This window comes from Tamandua tetradactyla, chromosome 5 (genome assembly GCF_023851605.1).
Source record: "Tamandua tetradactyla isolate mTamTet1 chromosome 5, mTamTet1.pri, whole genome shotgun sequence".
In the NCBI taxonomy this organism is placed as follows: domain Eukaryota; kingdom Metazoa; phylum Chordata; class Mammalia; order Pilosa; family Myrmecophagidae; genus Tamandua; species Tamandua tetradactyla.
This window is the reverse complement of record NC_135331.1, coordinates 139,675,012-139,695,405: the sequence shown is the minus strand read 5'-3', so window position 1 is coordinate 139,695,405 and position 20,394 is coordinate 139,675,012. Positions and strand designations below refer to the sequence as shown.

The following is a 20,394-nucleotide window of genomic DNA, read 5'->3' as shown; positions in this document are numbered from 1 at the left end:
GTATGTGTATTTTCCAGTTCATTCCCTATGGATGAAGTGGCAGGAGAGGAGGGGCTGGATCTAAGCCTTACATGGGGGTCTCTTACCCAGCCTCCTGTTTTACAGGGCCCCAAACTTGTCCTCAAGCTCTCAGCTTTGGACTAGACCCACAAGGCTGAACCTGGTACGTTCAGGGTAAACTTTCTTCAGCTCTAACTTACCAAGAGACTTCAGGAGTCTTTCCTAACACAGAGGATTCAGTTAATTTTCCTGATACCTCACCTATGTGTTTAAAAGATTTAAAAGTATATATTTATTCACCATTTTTAGTGTTCTATTCTGATTGTTTTCTTCTGACATTATGTCTACCATATTTGAAGAAATGGGAAGTTAAATCTTTTTTAAAAAAGAAAAAAATAAATGTGAGTTTTAAATCTTATGTAGTAACTTCTTTAGAGTTACACTTACAGATCATCCTCCATTTTCTAGATTGCAGTCAGTAGCAAGGAAATAATTGAAAATGTAGCAAAAGCTACCATTTTGGAGACTGTTAATAATAGAAAGGGCTCTGCTAAGTGCTTTACAGGAATAATCTCTTTATCCATCATCACTATTGTTTGAGATTGCTAATACAATTCCCATGATAAAGATGAGGACACTGAGAGTTTCAGGGAACTTGGAACTTGCCCAAGATCACACAACTAGTAAGGAATTCATAATGCTGACCTTGGATCATCAAGAAAAGGTTAAATTATGCTTGATGCAAACTATTTGTGCTTGGCACATTGCTATTTTAAAAGGTAACAATGTGTGATACATCTTAAGTTTCCATTTAAATTGTGCAGTTGCTAGATCAGTGTAGTTAGTTTATTAAAAAGATAAGCATATCAAAGGAATACAAAAGGCAATTTACCTTCCCTCCTCTAAGAAAAATTACTTTAGAATACCTCCCAAGGATGCTTCTTGATATAGAATCCCAAAAGACTTCTGTCAGCTTGGATGAGAAGGAAAACTTTGACCAAGGACTTTAGAGATTAATTGCTAGATTTGGCTTCCCATTGTTCCATAATTCATCCCAAACTGCTTCTCACAACTTTAGCCAATTAAACATCTCTTTGTGAATGTGTTTTTTATTTTTTAGAAATTTATATATATTTTCTGTTAAAACAATTTTATGACTCAGACTTGGAAAATGTTACATTTTTAGTGTAGTTATTTCATATGAGAACATTTGAAATATTTTTTTCTCAGGCAGTGTTTATAATCAACCTTTTTCTCATGTGACAGTATTTCCTGTTTGCCAGTTTGGGGATAGATGTTGCAATGTCTGTTTGCTTTAATGAAGCAAATTTTTGTTCTCCTAAAGTAGTCAAGTCAGTCAGTCCAGGAAAATCAGAAAAAAGTCTGCTGGTAAGAAGCTCCTTACCCATACTCAAAAGTGAGCAACTTTCCTGGGTATTTCACACCCTGTGTACCAGGCTAATAATCAAGACCTGTGCTACAGCCTCCTGAGTCTTCACTGGCATCCTCGGATCAGTGCACTGAAAACAGTGCAAAAGTCGTCATCACTTGGGAATTTATCAGCCCACCCCCACCCTCACTTGCATCTCAGGAATCTCCTTTCTCCTTTCTGGTGGGCCTACTCATACCCTTACATCTAGAAAGTTTAGGCTTAAGGAAGGGGAAGGGGGCTGGACCAGGGTTCAAGCTCAGTAGGGCCTTTTGCGCTTTCTGTTTTGGGGGGGAAGGAAAGAAGAAAAAAATGTTCTTATAATTCTTTCATAAAGAAAATGGTACAATAGTTTATGGCAGCAAAGGAGATGATACACAAGTTTAGATCTCAATAACTACATATCACACTTGATGTTTATCCAAGACATGTTAGCTATATAAGCTAAACCCACAACCTATTCTGCAAAGTTCTTTGATTCTTATCTAAAATTTTTATCAAGTAAACTTGAGTATGTTTCTTATTACTTGGTACATCATTTTCTCATTTGTGAAATGGCTTTTAAAACCCTAAATGCTGAAACTAAATCATACATATAAATGGCATGCAAAGCTCAGATTGAAGGGTTCATGTGACAATAATATTCAGGAAATGACTATAAAGGTTCTTTGCTCATGTTTTACTTTATTTCCCCGATAGAAAGGTAAATGAATATTGTTCCTTCAGAAATTAAAAGAAGAGTTAAGGAGAAATATAAATTCCCAAACTGTAAAGTTCATTTTCTTCCTGCATACATTGCTATTTGTTGGCACTAGTCTTACCCTCCTGTCCTTTCTTCATTCCCTTCCTTCCCAGTTGAGCTTCTGTGATCCCTCAAAGAGAGTGGAAATTAACTTCAAAGAGAAAGTGGAAATTAATTTCTTTTTAAGAGTTTACTTTTTCATTGAAAGCTGGAAAGAGACTAGGAAAAAGTTCTCATTTTGAAGTTCGTCATTTTGCTCCACATACTTTAGAGAAGGAGGATAAAGCAGGATTTTTGAGGCAGAACCTTAACCTTTTCCCTTATTCTATGTGCGCTCATGTGTACCTTTCTTTAATCCTGAGCATTAGTTTCAGTTTCAGTAGATAGAAATTGGCTTTATTATTGTCAGCATCTGTTTTCTTATGAGATATTTTAGGTTCAAGAAGCTGGGTAGATAAAATGAAAGTTTTCTTCTAGAACATAATTATCTTAAAGCAGATAATGTTGGCATCAGGGGACCAGCTGAATACACATACATGTGACATGTAACATTCCCCCAATTAGTTGTCATGTCCAGAAGTAAACATGTCTTTAACTGACTTTATCAAGCAGCAGATGGTCCCTTGTTAAATGTGCTTTCCTTCTACTGGAAATAGATTCCATTGTATTTGTTTTTTCCATTTAAAAGTTATACTTGAAGTGTGTAACTTATCTTTGTGTATTTGTCTGCAGTAATTTTCTTGTAACAGTACTATTAAATTTTTATCAGATTTCTATCTTCTCCCTCTACTTAACAACACTGAAGTTACCTATTCCAATACCTATGCATCTTGAGTTTTAACTCGATATTGCCTTCATCAGACCTAAATAAGTTGCCAGTTATGACTATATTCTGAATTGTACCAGCACCAGTATGAACCTGTGGAAACTAAGTATAGTGTGTAAGCTATGATCTTTGTTGTTATCTTATAGGCATGTAGTATTAGTACTTAAGATGTATTAATGTGAAAAGTGGAAAATTGCTACATGCTTAGATTTTGGTAAAATTTCCACAGAAATGTCTGAATATTTTAATGGGGTTTGCTGTATTTCATAATTGAAGGTTACTTAAGGACTGTGGTAACAGATTTACAGAAGCTCAGAAATGACGGGGTTTAGAAGGCAAGATGGGAGCTTGATCTTGGAAGTCAGACAGATGTGGTGTGAAGTCTTAATGCTTCTACACAGCTGGCTGTGTGACCTTAGGCAAAACATGCCCCTGAGCCTCTGTTTATTCATCTATTTAATAACAGTATTATTTACCTTGTGGGTGTTGTAATGATAAACTCAATGAAAAGTACGTGGAATACAATAAATGGTAAATCAGTGATGGATATTTTTATCTCTATGGCTATTCCTTCTATTTCTAATTGTAAGTATCTACTTCTGTTACTATTAGAGACCTGGCCCCTTATCTCCCAGCTGAGTTCTCTGTTATCTGTACCACTCTGGATCAACAAGCTGTGTTATATACCGTGTATTAAGTACTGCAGAGATTACCAAAGAGGACATTAAACCTGTGTTTTCAGCTCTGTCATTGCTTAGTTTGACATACAGCTGCTTAAATGTATGTCCAGAGTTTTCAGTGAGATCATAAGTTCCTTGAAAACAGAATCATCATCATAAGCTTTTGTAGTATAACTCACAACACCCAGAGAGCATTGCTGGTCATGTCGACTGCCCAGCCATTTAATGAGAGAACATCCTTAAAAATTATAATTCTAGAGGGATCATGTTGACAAGTAGAAATGACTGTGTCTGTGGAGAGAGGGGGAGTTGAATAAGTTGACCTCTTATTTCCCTTCCAGTTCCAGTGTTCTGCCATCCTTCATGAACATTTTAAGCGATGGGGCAAAAAGCAAAATCAGAGAAACATTAAACCTCAAATAGAAAGATGTTATGTGGAGTAGTCGTTCTTCAGTACAGTACTTATTTGTGAAATCATATTTATACTCGAATTGTGTACAACTTCGCACAGACCCAGAACATGATCCTGATATTTATAACAGAATCTTTAAGAATGATTGCGTGCCAAAACATTCCTGCTAGCTGCTGCTAATGTTATAACAGTTTGTTTGTGTGTGTTTCGTGATTTCCTGTAATCTACTTTTGCCATATTATAGCTCAAGGTTAATGCAACACAAACAACGTTATTTAGACTTATGTCTTAGGGGCATGAAGTTCTAATTTGGGGTGAAAATGACCAAATATATTACTTTCTAAGCTTTATTGCTTTTTGCTAGTTCTCATTTTTACCCATCCCAAGTTACCAAACATTTTATAATACTTAAAACTTTTGCTTCTAAAAAATACTCACAACTCTTTATTGTCTGAGAAAAAGGGAGGGCAAAACATTTCACAGGTTCTAAAACAAAAAAAAGGTGGTCAATCCATTTGGGGTTTCTGGTACAAATATAGCAGCAGAACCTAGGCCTTTGTGACAGAGATCATCCCATGAGAGGCCAGGGAAATGAAAAATGTAGTTTCTATTATCCTATGAGAATGGGAAAGGATGGGCTTAGATTCATTTTTTCTAATTGCTTTTAATTCCTGGTCCTTATTTTCTTGATACCAGCAGGCATATATAAAGATTTCTGGAAGATAGATGGTATCATCTAAATGTTAAACAACAAAGTAATGAAAGTACATAGATAATGTCAGGGAAAGGGGCTCTTGGCAGAATGCTATAAATTATTATTGTCTTTTTTTTAAAAAAGACAGGCCGTCCGACCTTTGTGGTTTCAGCCCCCTTACTCTCAACAGCAGACACATTTCCACCAGCAAATGGAGCAGGAGGCCAATTTAGAAGGCAGGAAGGAAGTAAAGCCACCCTGCTTGAAGCCATGGTGAAACATGGGGTCATCTCTGCCATCCAGTTTCTCTCTACCCCCTTATTCTCCATGGAAGCACTGCAGGCATCCCCACCTCAGCAGCTGGGAAACCCTAGTCTTGTTTCTACTTAATCCATGCTGCTTTTTATGCTCATTGACACTTTAAGATAAAAGCTTTGGACTCTATTTCTAAAAAATGTTCATCCACTTAAAATTTTGCATGCAATTATACAGGGTGTCATGGTCAGGTTCATGTGTCAACTTGGCCAATTGGTGGTACCTATTTGTCTGGTTGGGCAAGTGCTGGCCTGTCTGTTGCGATGAGGACATTTCATAGAATTAAATCATGATCACGTCAGCTGCATCCATAGCTGATTCCATTTGTAATCAGCCAGGGGGCGTGTCTTCTGCACTGAGTAATGCTCAGTCTAATCACTGGGAGCCTTTTAAGGAGGATTCAGAAGAGATGGGCTCTCTTCCTGCTTTGGCTGGCAAGCTTTTCCTGTGGAGTTCATCCAGACCCTCCATTGGAATTGTCAGCTTCACAGTCTGCCCTGCGGATTTTGGGCTCTGCGTTCCTGGGGTCACGTGAGACACTTTTATAAATTTTATATTTGCAACTGTTGTCTGTTGATTCTGTTTCTCTAGAGTACCCTAACTACTACACAGGGCATTCATGGACCCCCCCACTACCCCTACCACCACCACCGGGCACACAGAGCAGGTTCCCCAGATCAAAACCCCTTTTAAAAGTCAGATTGCATCTTCCTCACACTAAGCAAAACAACACAAAACAAACAGACAAAAGCAAGGTAGGATAATGTCAACCACCTAGACACACTGTGCCATAGTTACTTTAAATCTTTTTTGGAGTGAAATTGTCAAGAAACCTAGATTCTAGTTATACCTCTGTAGCTGTGAGGTATAAGTCTAAATGGACAGGCCATTTTAGACTTCTTTGGGCCTCAGTTTCTCTATCTCTGAAAAGGTGGGATTTGACTAGGTTATATTTGAGGCTTCTTCCAACTCTAGAATTCTGTAATTCTGTTAACTAAATTGAGATGAAGCATGAAATCAGTATTCTTACCTACTACCCATTAGGTGGTGTTTGCATCCACTCATTCATTTTTAGTTGGCAAGGGAATGACATCCCCATTCATTCAAGCTAAATGTGAAATTTGTAGTTGATAAGCAGGGTAGTATTTACACATGCATATAGAAAGAATTTCTGTTGGTAAATTTGAATGAATGAGGCTTTTCTTTTTCTTATCCAGTTATCCCTGTGTCATTATTATCTTACAGCTCCATCATCCTCGTCCCTAAGCAAAAAGAATTATTTATTTATCTCCTTCCCTTTCCTTGACTCATTCAAAGTGGTTAACTACTGCCCCGAACTAAGCTATATCTGAAGTTTGGGTTAGATAGATGAAAAGATAATGGTGGTTGGCAAGACTCAGTGAATGGGCTGCTAATATAGAGGGACATCTATGGATATAATAAATAAAATGAAGTAGGAGCATAACTCAGTGGAGAAAAGGGGCAGGAATGGCAGTATGATGCAACCAGTTATATAATATAGCCTTGAAATTAACCCTTCACTCCCCTTCTGAGAAAAAAGGATTCCTTGGTTGGGGCAATCATTTATCCCGGGCTGTAAAAACCCAGTAATGAGAACAGTGGTACTAAAATTACAGTTTATTGAGCATGGATTTTGCATCAGGTACAGTAATAGAAGCTTCATGGATTTTATCTCATTTAATTATTATAACTGCCCTTTGGGATTGGTGCAATTATTTTTGTTTTTCTGAGGAGGGAACTGAAGTTTAAGGAATAAGTCACAGCCCTCCAGGTAGCAGACCATAGAGCTAGAATTCAAGCCCAGTTTTTTATTGGGTTCTAAAGTCTTTTCTTTTTCAACTGTGGTACAAGCCCACTGGATAACCTGCAAATAAAAAGCAAGATGGTCATGGGTTTTATAGTATCCTGTAAAACTATGTCTGTCTTAATGCATCTATCTACAGCTAGGTTTGTCACTTCTGCTGTCCCTCATTTCTGTAGATTATTACAATTTTTAAGATAATTTTTGAAGTGACATGTCTAGAATGGAAAATAATCACTACCATGTTTCTGAGGAAAAAAAAATGTTGTTTTTTTTGTTTGTTGTTTATTTTGATTCAGTTTTAGTCCATCATTCTGCCTGGCACATTGTAGGAACCCAATGAAAGCAACAAATGGATGACTGTGTATATGTGAGTGTAAGTGAAGAGCAGTTCATCATTGTTTAAATGGGCTGATTTTGTAATAATAAATACAGAAAGCAAACATGTAGCGTTCATGCAAGTATGACTTTATTGCCTACATCTCAGGAATAAAATACCCATGTAACCTTGTACCTATTTCTTTGAAGCTCTTGATAGTTTTTGATACTCCATTTGCCAAATCCCTTTGTGCAGTTACAAGTAAAGTATTACACCACTTTCACTGGAAAAGGACTAATTTTACCTTATAGTGATTAAATCTTCTCTGTGACAAAGTCTTGATGTTTTTTGTATTTTTTTAAACCATTTTCCATTTAACAGCTCAAGGAAGAAGATTGTTCCTAAGGGAACTGTGACACAACTTTACAAGTTACTCATTATACAATTGTCCTTCAGTGCTAGGTGAAAAAAAAAGATGAATGTGAAAAGAAAAGGCCTAGAATAACTGATTAAGCTCGAAGGTCATTAATGGCACTGAGAGGAGTAAAAATGATAACCTGAACACAGAAAATCATATTCTGTGAAAAATGAAATAGGATTCCTCTTAGTAAGAAAAAATAAGTAAGGGGGGAAAAAAGATGGATGAAATATTTTTGGTACATTTGGGAGGAAGGGAATAAGGACTGCACCCAAATGAATAACTCTGAGTTGGAGCCGAAGAATAGGTTCCAGCTCTCAGCAGAATTTCAGAGCAAATTTCTTTTAAAATGTAGGTCAGTAAGAAAACAGAGAGAAGCCTGACTTCCTGGACACATTTTATCTCTTCCCCTGAAATAAAGTCCAGTATCAGTTAATCTGTGAATCCATGTGCCTGATTTAAGTAGGTACAGCATTAATTGGAAAGAGTCTTTCTGACTGAAAACAGGAGAAAGGTTTAGGCAGGGTGAGTCTAGTTCTTCTCACAACCTATCTTGAGATTATAAAAGTATCAGTGTGAAAGCCAGAGTCCCTTTTCCTTTACAACTTCTTTCTCCACATTCATTACCTTTGGACATCCATTACCTAGAAGGTTAGCAGCACTGGTAAAATGAGCATAACTCAGATTGTTTTTGCAATTCTGACTGTTGGTGTTTAAATAAAACTCTTGACAAATAAAATGTGGCCCACGTATAGGCCATATGCTGGATTTAAAAGGTTGCTGTGGAAAGTGATATAACGTTTATTTCATCTCTGTGCGTATGCATTGCCTAGCACAGACTCCGAATACATCTACTAATTTATAGTGATAGCTTTTATTTTTTATGCCATTAGAAATACGACAACAGCAACAAAAACAGCCACTGTTTCAAATGCGGAACTCTTGTTATTCACTATGGAAGCAGTTTTCTGGTATAGGAGCTTTTGCTTTGTCCCCAAGTGCGACATTTCAGAGCCCCTTTCTAACCCTGCAGGGAGATGATTAGAGATAGAGAATGAACCTGCGATCAAGTTTGCACTGAGGTGATAAATGAGAAGATGGTGTTACAAAATCCATTCATGTCCACTTTGTGTTTTTGCCAAATGTTCTTACTGTGACCTATTTCTGCAGATGAGAAAAATGATTTTGCCATCCTTCGGTGACATTATGGCTGTAGTCAACTGTTCCCAAGTGTCTTGGTGTAGGTGGCCCTATGAGGATAAGCATTAATTATTTTCAGACTGCTGATGCACCACTCTGTGGTATCTATATTTGTCTTCTAAGAATGGATCATCACTCTCTATAGGTGATCTTGTGGGATTCGGTCTTCTGAGTTAAACAGATGAAGACGACACAAGATATGCAGGAAAAGTAAACACTTGAAAAATTGGTGAGCCATGGTGATTAAGATCCAAACTATGCCTTAGTGTTGAAAATGACTCTTGGAACAATCTTCACGATGTCGGTGTTACCACCCACCTAATTTCTACATTTGAAATCATTTGCTGGTTGAGGTCCTCTTTTTATTTTCCATTTGTGTTTTCACCATGGAAATTATTGTTATCACCTGAGTCTAATTCTTGTAATCGTAAATGACACCCTGACAAATTACTTTAGTAGGAAGCAGAAAATATTCAAGGAATCCCCAGGACCCCCCGCTGTGATAGTTATCTCTTTGCAGAACTAGGAGTTGCAGGGAGCTGTGCATTAACCCAAGGATCTCTTGGTCTCTTTCCCTTGGTCTCAATTTTGAGGCCTGTGACACAGTATAGGGCAAAGCGATAGGCACAGTTTTAAAAACCAGATCATTTCCTGGCCACAGGGCTGTGCCTAGTCACCTAGAAGTATTAGAGAACAGGGCTGAATATAAAAAATTTGATTTTTTGATGTCCATGTAGAAAAGTACTCCACCTGGATTCTGGTTATACAGTTCATTTACATCCATCATTTACAGTTCATCCCATCCAACAAGTATTTACTGAAAGATCAGATGTGTAAGACCTCATGAAGTGGGATACAGAGATTTAGATAAGACATTGCTGCTCCACAAACAAGTATTGGGAATTAAAAAACATGAGTACTGTGTCTGTTTCTTTGAATCCCACTCTAAGAAGTGGCTCTCTGAAATCAGCAATTCAAGTGTTTAGTAGATGATGAACATGAACATAAAGCTGGCGTACTTGAAATTGCACACCAACAATGGTGACCAAAAAACTATAAAGGGGCTTTCTTATATACCACCTACCATTTCTGAAACTCAGAGCCATTATAAACAGGAAATTTGGGGGAGAAGGGGAAGGATGGCATCCAATTTCATTCCCCTGCTGTGCAGCAGATGTGCCCACAGGAACAACTGCACAGTGTGAGGTTGTCAGGTTTCCAAAAGAATTTAGCTAATGGGCTTCATTGCTCATAGACCTCAAAACCTGGAGAATCAATGTGAAGGTTAGAGACAAGTATAGAACTTGAGGCTTCTGAGAGAAAGTTAGTTATGAAGTTTTGCAGACAATTTTTTAACTTGGGAGCTCTAATTTGCTACACTCAAAATTTGAAGCAGCTGCCCCTGCATAGAGGAAAAGAAAGCAGATGTGAATGCATGTGTTACAAGTCAGTTAATTTAAACTTAAGGGAAAAGTTCTTGGCTGGGGAGACCAGACTACTGAAGGTGTTCTGTAGCATCTCCTCCAGAGGCATTTCAGAATAATGTCTCTCTTGAATGGTTTATGTGTACAGTTAATGGGAAAAGCTGACTCAGGGCTGCCTCTAGGCTTAGCACAGAATATATTTTGGGTATCACTGTAAGCATTAGGAAAGGCCTAAAAATCACTGGCAGAAAGACTCATGTTAAATAGTTCAGACTCCCCTAAGGAAAAAAAAATGTTCATGAAATTCAACTTGAGAAACCTGAGTCATGTGCTACTTGTTTTCTGCAAACATCGGAAATAATAGTACCTGTACTATAAATTATTCCACAGCATTACATTTTCTGATCCACTTTTCTTTGCACTTAAGAACAAACTTTTTTCTTTGTACCTGAAATTAACTCCTTGATTCAAAGAGGACCATAGAAATCAGTTACCAGCTTGCTGCTGTGACCCATGTGACAAAGGGAGCCCCTTTGGAAGCCCTCACCCTTCTCCATATCTACTTCTCTCTGGGGGTGCCTCAGATCATATGCATTAGTTGAGAGCAGAGTTGTGGGCTCCAGGAAGAGCATGGCATTCCAGGATTGGATGAGCCAATGCTGAAATTTACTGGAAACCTGGGCTGATCACCTCCACCTCTACACTGGTTTATTACCCTGTGATGGTTTTTGTGCACTGTTTAATTATTTCCCTCAGCCCCAAATTTAATTCCTTCAGGAAGTTTTAAGAAAAATAATTTAGGCATGCATTGTACAGGTAGAAGGGAAGATAAGAGTATGTTTGAAGGGAGGGTGATTGAGATGACTCCCCATAACCCATCAATCCTTTCCCCAATATTTTTTTATTTCAATAAACATTTCTTGGGCACCGTTTTGATAGATAATGAATTTATTGAGCATTTGAACTCATAGAAGTAAAATGTGAATTTTTTTCCCCCAGTCTTCTCCTTCAACCACACTTTGGAGTATGGGGTTGTTTGTTTTGGTGTGTATAATTAACGTACAGTAAAATTTACAAGGTCTTAACTGTTCAGTTTGATAAGTTTTGACAATTGTATAGATACCAGGATTTCTCAGTGTAAGCATTTTTGATATTTGGGTCTGGATAATTCTTTGTTGTAAGGAACTGCCTATTCATCCTCGGCCTCTACCCAGTAGATACCATAGCATTCTACTAATCATGACAATCAAAAATATCGCCAGTCATTACCAGATGTCCCTTGGAGGACATACTAATGCTAATATTAGAATCACTAATACATACCCATGTAACTTACCATCCTAAGCAAGATGTAGAAGATATCCATTCTCCTAGAAAGTTTTCTTGGGGCTCATTCCAGTCAATCCTCCTTCCCCTACAATCACTGTCTGATTTCAAGATTTCTATCTATATTTATTTTGTCTATATTTGAATTCTGTATAAATTGAATCAGACATTGTGTATTCTTTTGTATCTGGACTCTTTCACTTAACATGTATTTTTGAAATTTATCCATGCTATTGCATATATCATTGATTAATTCTTTTTTATTGCAGACTAGTATTTCATTGTATGAATATAACCATAATTTGCTTATCTATTTTCCTTTCCGGGAGACACTTGGGTTGTTTCTGATTTGGGGCTCTTTTGAATAAATTGCTGATACTGTCTCTTTGTGGACATTCATTTCTCTTGAGTAAATATCTAGGTATGGAACTGTTGAGTTGTTGGGTAAAATGTGTTTAACTTTCAATAAACTTCCAAACACTTCTGCAAAGTGGTTATATCTTTCAGACACCCAGCAACTATATATGAGAGTTGCAGTTCTTCCATATCATCAAACATTTGGCATTATTACTCTTTTTTACTTTGGCTATTCTGACCAAAAGTTAAATGGCTATTTAACTTGCATTTCCCTTCTAATAATTGATATTAAGCAGCTTTTCATGTGCTTTTTGGCCATTCATTTATCTTCTTGTGTGAAGTGTTTAAGCCTTTTTTAATGTTGATTTGTAGGAGTTCCCCAATGTTTCATTTGAATTTTACATGAACCTGCTGCTATTTCTTAGGGACTAGGAAGCGTTTGGGTTCTAACTTATAAAAACTATTATAAAAACATCCTCTTCTATTTTTTGTTTTCTTCCCTATTTCCACCTATACTGTGACGTTTAGAGTGTACGTTCCTCTTATTAGCCAGACAAGTATGCAAAAATGCTTTTATTTTCTTTGGAATAGCCTTCCAGTACCCACAGCCTTTACACCACCATCAGCGCTACCTCATCCTTTCACTACTTTGAAAAGCAAATTAACAGCATACACCTGTTCCTACACAAGGTGGTGGGTCACCTTTATAATTCCATGCCTAAGGAAGTTTCTTAGTGAGCCTTTTTCTGTAAGTAGTTATTACTCCCTCCTGCTTCCATTTTTCTTAAACCCATAGAGGACTGTCTTTACCTTGTTTTTGTTTTGTTTTAATTCAACGTTTCTATCTAGAAAGATTTTTTTCAATTCCCATTTTCCAGTGACAGAACTTAGCTATTTCCTTTTATGAAAAGGGAAGAAACTCATGAGCTTTTTTTGTATTTAGTTCCAATCCAGCAAAATAATTTCTTTTGCTAGGATATTTTCTAACCTTTCCTCCTTAGCCAACCAGACAAAAGGATTCATCTCTGAGTAGTGTAGGATATGATTTCTGAATAGGATACAAGGATACTTGAAGCAGGGTGTTTTCTCACTGTACTTTGAAAAGGAAACCTGGAACCCCCAGAAGGGGAGTAGTGGCTTATGTATATGTGTAATACATGAGGGAACATGTCCAAAGCGCTTTGTAAGCAGTAAGATGATCTCTAGTTGTAGTCTCTAAATAACTTTCCCTATTAAAGGAACCATACTTCTTGGGAAAATGGCTGATTCCATGTTTGGCATAAGAAATATACAAGATGAGGCTGAGTCTGTCTTACCAGAAGGCAAAGAAAGCTATCTTAATCTACTACGGTCTAGCCTTTAGGAGTTAGGCTGGGTCTTGAAAAAACTCTTACTACAAAGATACAATAATTTGAGCACCAATAAGAATAATGACTGTGATGGATTAAAGCATATAAAATATATTTTAAATTGGTAAATTCATAATAACACTAAAAACACTTTGTCACCATGTTCCAGTTTATGGAAAACTATACAGGACAGATGACCTGATTTCAAAACCTAAATTGCAAAGGGAGAAAAAAAGGAGGGAGAAGGAACCTAAGGTTTAAAAGAAACTTAAAACACATATCCAGTAATTGTAATACTTGGAACATGTTTGGATTCTGTTTTGAACAAAACCCACTGTGTTTCTGAACTAGTTGGGAGAATTGATCACTGACTAAATGTTTGGTTATCTTAAGGATTATTTCTAAGGTTTTTGCATGATCATGACATTGTGGTTTTGTTTTATAGCCATCCTTTTCTGAATTCTCTGAATACTGAATTATATATGAAATGATGGGTTTGGGATTTGCTTCAAAATAATTTTGTAACAGAATTTGTTTGGATGAAATAAAAATGACCATGAGTTGATCATTATTGTTGAATAATGAATACATGTAGATTTATTATACTATTCTGTGATAGAGAATGTGTTAATATTTGAGGATTTTCATAAGTTGAAAATAAGTAAACAGAAAGCAGGTAAGTACCATGCAGAATGTTAGAGAGGCAAGGTTGAAGTTTGAGCAGGGAGAGATGAGTGCTAGGGATGGTGGCTAGACTTGAGTGAGGAGCTGTAGCTTGCTGGGTGGGGTTTTTGTTTTTATTTGTCATGAGAAAGCTCCAGTAATCAAACCTGGGTCTCCTGCTTGTCAGACAGGAATTCTACCACGGAGCTACCCAGGCTTGCTGAGTTTTTTTATAGGTGTTTCTGAATGAAAAGATTATCCCACTGATCTAACCTGCCCCCAGTATTGTTCTTTGGATATTTGTTTATTTGTATCGTACTAAGTTTCCAAACCTAGGGTTCTTGAGAAAAGAAATGAGATGGTACAGACTATCTCACACTGGGTCTTGGTTTCTAAAAGTCCCTCATCAGGGACCCTGTCTTGTCTCACCCTCCTTCTTCATCTATTTCTCAAATCTTTGAAAGGTGAAAACTTAAGTATGTATTTTTACTTCAAAAGAATTTTTACTCCCACATCATTGGGAAAATAGAGGAAAGTAGTTGCAAAAGTGTTTGTAGACTTTATCTTTTTTTTTTTATGTATAGACTTTATCTTAAAAATACCAAATGGAATAGTTCTGAGAGCACAGCAGGCTCAATGAAATAAGAGTTTATGTTCATAATCTGTTAGTAATCTCGTTGTGTTAAAGATACCCTAAACAATATATGATTTTCAATATTTTCTCCATTCCCTGTAAGAACATACTGCATTTTTCCTCGTGGCTTTGTAACTTGGACAAATTATGGTCCTTATTCTTCACACTAAAACTTATGTTCCTTTGTCTACTCTCAGAACTTCTCAAGTCGTTAAGAAATTATTTTGTATTTTTGGTATAAAGGACCCCTAGATAGTTAATATTAAGTTTAACCCAAAAGAATGCAGCTCTCTGATTATGAATTTCAGATCCCATTTAGGAGGCAGAGGGGGCTTTTGGCCAAATAAGTTTTCTGAGACGTGAGTATGGGTGAGAGAGTGCCTATATGAGCCAGTCACTGAAATTGCAGTGTCTGATATAATCTTGTACAACAAGAGAAAGTCCCATCATGTAGGTGATGAAGAAACTATAGTACGAGTCTTGAGTATCTGATCATATTCCTCAGAAAGATACATATGTCCTTTCTCCTGAGCTGGGCTGCCCCTTCTTGCTGTATGTTGGGCCAGCTCTGACTTAGATTGAAGTATGCAAGTTCCTCAGTCAGTTATTGATGACAGTTCATGGAACTCACATTTCTATGGGAAGATGGCAAAATCGAGGTCCCAAATGGACTGAAAGGCCAGCACTTTATACAAGTTAACGGATTTTAATGGATGCAGGTGTTTTCCAACAAAATTTAGTTGAACTTCGATCATGTCAAGATAGGAACCAGAAAAATCAATCCGCATTATAATACACTAACAATTGAGTGACTATGGATCATTTTTATACCCATCCATTTGCACTGTTTTACGGTGTCTTCATGAATAATCAATCATTTAGACTCTTTCCAGTTAATGCTATGATACAAGCTGGATATATTTGGGAAAGGCCTAGTTTTTGTCCGTTCACCCAAATGGTTTCATATATTAAAGATCCATGGCTTTTTTCGTAGTCCTGAATTCAGAGTTGAATTCTAAGGAATGGCTTATGTCTATAATCAAGATTGATTGATTGATTGGATTGAACCCCTAGGTGTACTTCCTGTTACAAACCTTCGGAGATTCTATTAGTGGCCTCTTGGCATGAAGTTATTTCTTAAGTAGCAGGTAATATTTTTCACTAAACCACCTACATTCTTAGATTTTCCGGTTTATTTCAAATACAGCGCACACAATTTCTCTACCTGTCACTGATAGATGTTATTTTTGGTAGGGTCTGCACAAGAAAGCCATATTTAAGCCTTGGATGTTTTATGTACACAGTAGCCATTTGTGCTTTTTCCTTTAAAAATAAGCAAAGAAACATGGATTTGTTCATGAACAACAAATAGAGAAAGATAAGCATGTGCAGCAATTTTAAAAATAAATAAAACATTTTGGCTTGACAATAATAAACTCATCCATTGACTGAAGGTCTCTCTGTACCGGGGTCCACTTGACCATGTATGTCCCTTACCACTAATCCTCCCATTCACGGGTGGGCAGAACTGAAAGTCAGGATTCCAGTTCAGTTCTCTCTTAGTGCAGACCCTGTATCTTTCTGCTCTCCCACAGCCTCTATTTCTGTACAAAGTGCTGCCATTTCACACTAACCTACTTTTTAATATTACTTGTTTTATTAAAGCAATTGTAGTTTTAATAGAAAAATCATGCAGAAGGTACAGAATTCCCATCTTACATCCCCCCCACACACACACTCATACACATACAGTTTTCCTAGTTATTAACATTTTGCATTAGTGCAGTGCCTTTGTTACAATTGATGAAACAATATTATTAGAAATATATTATTAGCTATAGCCCATAGTTTACACTACTTTGTGTTGTACACTTCCATTCTGGTAATGTGTATAAAACCTAAATTAATCATTTTAGCCACCGTCTTCTACCAGAACTTTCCTATCTCCTCCAAACAGTAACTCTGTATTAATTGAGCATTACCTCCCCATTCCTCATCCTGCCTCTGGTAACCTGTATTCTGATTCTCTCTATTTAAGATACTTTAACTCCAATTCTCCTTTTCGTGATTGTCTTTCATATCAATTAAAGTTCATCTTTCCAAGCCTCCCTAATATCCTCCCAATTCTTCTGGCTTCTCATGGAGCTAAAGATTGTTGGTATAAAAGTTACTCCCTCGAATACTAGGAGCCCTTGATTACTACATCCTCTCTTCTAATCCTGTGCCGGAAGCTATTTTTGACCCAGGATTGCTCGTTGAGCAGTTTTATATAAAAGACCCCTCTTTAATGTCCATGTGACTTAAATTAAAAAAAAAAAAAAAAAAGCTAAGCCACATGGCAAAACCTCACATGGTGTTTTTTAGCATTTCCCTTTTGGATGTGTGCCCTCCATTCTGTGAATATGAAAGTTTACCTTAATTGCAGTGTATAGTTCTAAAATCTTCAGAAGCCATTCTCTACCCCTCCTTTACAATACGTAGATTAATTACAGTTTTATAATCCCTCTTTATTTCTAGCAAGCCCAGATAACAGGCTTAAGAAATAAATGGTGTTTCTTTAAAAATGGATACATACATGTTTTCCTGTTCAGAGATTTGCACATCTTTAAATATTATGTTTTCAAAGTGAGTAGTAGCAAACGGCAAAAGAAAATAAGCATCTGATTACAATTTGATCCCTTTCTTGCCCGTTCTTAACTGTTATTTAATTATTCTAAGTCATAATCTTTTTTACTGAATTTATTAGTCTATGCAGTATAACTCATTCTGCTTTCTAAATTTACAGAGAAAAAATTCCTTTTTGAAACTTCTAGTCAATTTTTCATCTATCCTGTTGGCTCTCCTCATCACCCAGACGATTTTTCCTCTAATGAAAGAATTATTTTCTCTTTACAAGAAGGTCTTTAATTCGCCATTCTATCTCATCTTTCTTCCTCTTCATCCTTTGTGGATGCCGGACATAGAGTTCATCTATACATTTACAGTGGGAATTGGGGGATATATATTTCAATTCCAAAAGGAGTAATCTACTTTGTTCTTAAAAATAGGATACCTGCATCATTCCAACTGCTACTAAATCTTGCTTAAAATTGGAGTGTTATGAATTCCTTCTTTAACTAAAGTTATCATAGCAATTCTTTCTCACCATAATTAGTGAAAGGGAGCTTTTATAAAGGAATAAATATCAGACTCAGAGACAAAGACCTGCTAGCAAATGCAGCCTTACTAGCTTATAGCAAGAAGCGAAAGTTACTTAACTTCTCTAAACCTTGGTTCTTCATTTATAATTTGGGGCCTATTAAATTAGATATTTAATTCAAGTGGATTTTGAAGGATTTAGTGAAATGAGACCATGTCTTCCACATAATTTCTTCAATGCAGAAATACAAATTAACATTTGCTGACAAGTCTATACAAACTATTAAATTAAACCTTCTGTTGACAGGTAAAAGAAAAGTACATGAACTCACACTGATTAAAAAAGAAACACAATTATTAAACAAAAATTTGGGGAAATGTTTAAACCAATAGCAATTAAATACATTCAGGCAAAAGCAGTGTGATGTCATTTTTCTTTACTAGCATTAATTTTAAAAGAATAAGACCTAATTTTGATGACATTGTGAGTTGGTATAACTCATAGGAAAAGTATGCATCTAATTATAATAATATTCATACCTTTCAATCTAGTAATCCCATTTCTGAGATTCTATCTTAAGGGAATATTCTAAAATATGGAAAAAAATCTATAAACATGGCAATAATTATTTCAGTATTACTTATTGTCTTAATAAACCTGGGAGTAATTTAAATTTGTAATGAATTATACTATGATGGACTAATCTGAAGCTCACTGCAAAATACTGAGCAGCATGTAAAAATGTTTATGATATAAAAATATACACATATGATAATATGAAAAAAAGATATCTTAAAACTATATGGAAATAGGGCATTTAAGGGTAGTTAAGTGGTAGAATTCTTGCCTGCCATGTGGGAGACCCAGATTCAATTCCTGGCCCATGTACTTCCTAAACAAGCAGACAAACAAACAAAAAACCAAACAGAAACCAACAAACCAACAAATGGTGCTGCATTAAGGGGATATCCACATGGAAAAAGAATGAAATGTGACCCCTGCCATACAGCATACCTCCCCCCCCACAAAAAACCAACTATATGGAAAGAGATCCAACTGATAATTATGTAAGAGTATTATAGCATATGAGCATATGGTTCTTTTTCTTATTACCTGTTTCCCCAAATCTTTTGTAAGGTAATATTTATTGAAGATTAAAATGAGCATTTTAATCTAATATATTCAGTCTGAAAAATGTATTTATTGAGTGCTTATTATGTCTGGATAATATACTAAGGCATTTTGAGTTTTGAACAATGCCAAAATTTTTCCTCATTGCTTACTCCAGGGCAATAAAAAAGAAAAAAAGTGTACATAGTGGAATATTTAGAATAAATACTTCATATGCAACCTAAGATATAAGGTGTTATTTTGTATAAACTGAACATTTAATGCCAGGCTGGCAGCCCAGCCTGTGTTAAATATAATGGTGTTCTTTATCGCTGTAGCCTCCTGCTTCAGAATGCATTCCAAGATTCCCTTACTGGCTTACTCAGACCATTCCACTGAAGAAAATGGGATCTCAGTGATATATTAACCAGAACATCAATTTGAACAAGACTCAAAATGCATCCCAAAGGTACCTCTAGAGGTAGATGGATTGAAGTAAACGAGACAAGATCATTTGCCAAGTATTGTAGCATTATTTGTAATTTGGGTTTTTATTGAGATAATTGTAGATTCACATGCAGTTATAGGAAATAATATAGAGATCCCTTGCCCACTTTGCCCAGTCCCATGCCCAGCCCCCACCCCATGGTAACATTTTTCAGAACTATGTAATACAATATCGCTACCAGGAATTGACATTGGAGCAATTACCTCACCCCATTTTACTCACATGTACCCAGTTTTACTTGTGTTCATTGTGTGTGTGCATGTTGCATTCTATACAGTTTTATCATCTGTGTATATTCACGTGTCCACCACCATAGTCGAGATTCTGAAAAATTCCATCAGCACAAAGATCCCTCCTATTACCCTTTTATACTGTGCCTTCTTTTCCCTTACCCCTCCATCCCTAACACCTGGCATCCACTAATCTGTTCCCCATTTCCAAAATGTTGCCATTTAAAAAATGTTATATAAATGGAAAAATACAGTATATATATATGTATCAGTAATATGCTCCTTTTCTTGCTGAGTAGTATTCCATGGAATAATTATATTTATTACTGTTTATTCATTTTCCTGGGTTGTTTTCAGCTTTAACTTTTAAAATAGTGCTGCTATGAACATTCATGTATAAGTTTTAATTTAAATTTAAGTTTTCGTTTCTTGGGATAAAATGTCCATTAGTGCATGTAACTGCTGGTTTATATAGTAATTACATGTTTAGATTAAAAAAACTACCCAATGATTTTCCAGAGTGGCTGTACCATTTTACATATCGCCCCCCCACCCCTTCAATGTGTGAAAAATCTGCTTTCTCTGCATCTGCACCAGTTTTTAATGTTATCATTGTAGCTTTACTTTGAAATCAAGTTTGTGACAATTGAACTGAGCAAATAACTTTACCAAAGAGACCCAACAGGATGACTATTTTAAAAAAGGGCAGTGCACAGGTAGTTCAGTGGTAGAATTCTAGACTGCCATGCAGGAGACCTGGGTTTGATTCCCGGTCTGTGCAACCTCACCCCCCCCCA

The 20,394-nt window shown here is 36.4% G+C and overlaps 1 protein-coding gene across 5 annotated transcripts in view; it reads left to right on the top strand.

Moving 5' to 3' along the window:
• UBE3D (ubiquitin protein ligase E3D) overlaps positions 1-20,394 on the top strand; it is a 180,952-nt gene that overhangs the window by 150,622 nt on the left and 9,936 nt on the right. For 3 of the 5 annotated variants that reach the window (XR_013176263.1, XR_013176266.1, XR_013176264.1), the window contains one exon: positions 19,198-19,328. The exons of 1 other annotated variant lie outside the window; for it this stretch is intronic. The gene's annotated coding sequence lies outside the window, so the exon portion shown is untranslated. Of the gene's footprint in view, positions 1-19,197; positions 19,329-20,394 lie in introns of those variants that run through there. One more of the 5 variants, XR_013176265.1, reaches the window with a different exon arrangement.